We start from the raw sequence: 2754 nt of genomic DNA on the forward strand, positions 1-2754 counted from the left end.
ATATTAGTAACGTTATATGGAAAGATATTATCACTATTGACGTGATGTGTCGTAGCAGTGAGTGCACTTGTGTGTGGGCGTGTGCACACGTGTGTGGATGCCCTCAGAGGCCGGTGGTGTAGGATCTCCTAGAGCTGGGATTGGAGCAATTGCGAGCCACCTGACCTGGGTCCTGAGAACCAAGTATAGGTAGGTCCTCCGCAGAGCTGTACCTGTACTCCCGGGCTGGCTCCCCAGCCTGGACATGCTGGGTTGCTGGGTTTCTGTTCTCCTATATACTTCTCTTGCATCTAATTTTATTAGTGCCTGCTCTCCCACAGTACTCGTGAGTTCAGGGTTAGAGGACAGCTGTCCTTTCTTATCAGTGGCTCTTAGTTTCTAGAATCCTTTGGTTGGTTCTTCCAGTTTGCAGTTGATTCCTGTCAAACCAATCTGTCAATTTTGCTCTACACCGCTTTGGAACATACTTCATTCTTGTCTATCTAAGCATTTAAGTACCCAGTTAGGTTGTCTGAGATGTGTCTGACCTCTTCCTTCCTTCCTTTCCTAGTCTTTTTGAGGTAGGAATTCATAGCTCTAAATACTCTCCTAGGGCCTGATTTTAACTCTGTCAACTCTCTCATTGAAAGTTTGGTTCTAGCCGTATGAAGGAGGAGGGCCTGACTCTGAAGCAGGGCATGGAGGCCTGCTCCTCTGTGGAGGACGCCTTCAACACCGACTATAAGATGATGAGGACTCTGGGACACAGACATTTTTCAGAAGTTGAACTGGCCTTCCATGTGCCCACTGTGACCTGTGTGGCTGTGGAAATCCTTAGAGATAAGAAGTACAACTTGATTTTTAACAGTGAAATCAGCGTTATGAAATCCCTGAACCATCCTAATATCGTCAGGCTGTTTCACATGGTCGAGATGGAAGAGACCACCTACCTGGTGATGGAGCACACCTCCAAGGGAGAGCTGCTGCGGCGCATCCTGGAACGGGGGTCTTTACAGGAGAGCGAGGCTCAAAGGATATTTACGCAGATCGTACATGCAGTGAATTACTGTCATGATAATCACAGAGACAATCATGATTGTCCACAGAGACATTAAAGCCACAAACACCCTCTTAGACTGCAGAGGGAACGCCAAGCTGAGAGATTTTAGTCTCGCTGTCAAAGTAACTCCCGGGCAGAAACTGCGGGGTTTCTGTGGCACTCGGCCCTATGGACGAATATGAAGCTTACCCCATTGATATGTGGTGTTTGGGGGTTCTACTCTTCCTCATGGTGGCTGGACATTATCCTTTCCAGGTCAGTTCTTTTGCAGGCATGAAGAACGAGGTCACCTCAGGCAACTTTAGAATTCCTCACCATGTTTTCATCAATTTTTTCAATGTCATCTTCGATCTACTGAGAATCAATCCCGGCAGGAGGCCCACCATCAAGGACATCATGAGGCGCCCCTTGATCAGGGCTGGTGAGGCACGTTCGCCACCTATAGTGTCAACCCATAGTGTCCCAGGCATCCAACCCCTAGCATTGTTGGGACCATGAGAGTCATGGGCTATAATCTGGAAGAAATCATTGAGTCTCTCAGAGATAAAAAGTACAATGAGGTGAAGGCAACTTACCTCATACTGCAACACCAGTCACCTGCGGGAGACTGTGGCCACAACCAGGTGAATCCTGTGAAAACCAGGCAGCCAGGCACCGTTCTCCACTTGACAGAGCCTCACACTTTTCCTGGATGTCTAACTACAGCACCATCTTGCCATCTAAAGCCCAGGAAAAAGAGGAGGAGCATTATTCCAGGCACCTTCCCAGATGCCATAGCATGCCTGCCACCCGGTGCTGCCAGCCAGACACTCATCCTCTCCACCTAGCCCACTGGGCTGTCCTGTTGCTAAGTCCCTCAAGGGCAGCATCCTGGAAATGACTGTTTACTTTTCACAGCTAGACTCAGGTGATGGCCTCACTGAAAATGACCAGCCATCTCGGGCTCTAGACAACAATGTTTCTAGACCGGCCCGGAATGAGACCACAAGTGACCCGGAGAGCAATATGTCCTGCAGTCACCAAGAAAAACACTGGAGTCTCCAGGAAAAAGAGGACAGTTCAAGCTCCTCCTCTGAGGATTTATCGGTGATGACGACCATCGAAGAGGAAAAGACCCTAACACCAGAAGATATTGATGACAAGGAAGCACTCATTTCCCTGAAACTGAGCATCACCAAGGAGGACACCAAAACACCAATAGAGATCGAGGAGGATACAATCATACCAAACACCATCACACCGATAGAGATCGAGGAGGAGGACACCATCACACCAGACACCATCACACCGACAGAGATCGAGGACGAGGACACCACACCAAAAGAGATTGAGGAAAACAGCATCACACCAAAAGAGAAAGAGGAGAGGGACACCATCACACTAAAAGAGATCAAGGAGGAAGACACCATCACTGAAGGAGATCGAGGAGGAGGACACCATCACACTGAAGGAGATCGAGGAGGAGGAGCAAACCATCACACTGAAAAGGATCGAGGAGGAGGAGGACACCATCACACTGAAAAGGATCGAGGAGGAGGAGGACACCATCACACTGAAGGAGGAGGAGGAGGACACCATCACACTGAAGGAGATGGAGGAGGAGGAGGACACCATCACACTGAAGGAGATGGAGGAGGAGGAGGAGGACACCATCACACTGAAGGAGGAGGAGGAGGAGGAGGACACCATCACACTGAAGGAGATGGAGGAGGAGG

General features: G+C 49.3%; 1 pseudogene; it reads left to right on the plus strand.

The window, feature by feature from the left end:
* The first annotated feature begins 644 nt into the window (after positions 1-644).
* Positions 645-1537, plus strand: LOC129684473 (sperm motility kinase-like; annotated as a pseudogene).
* Positions 1538-2754: the final 1217 nt, after the last annotated feature.

The sequence above is a fragment of the Psammomys obesus genome, unplaced genomic scaffold (assembly GCF_907164565.1).
Source record: "Psammomys obesus unplaced genomic scaffold, mPsaObe1.curated_primary_1811, whole genome shotgun sequence".
In the NCBI taxonomy this organism is placed as follows: domain Eukaryota; kingdom Metazoa; phylum Chordata; class Mammalia; order Rodentia; family Muridae; genus Psammomys; species Psammomys obesus.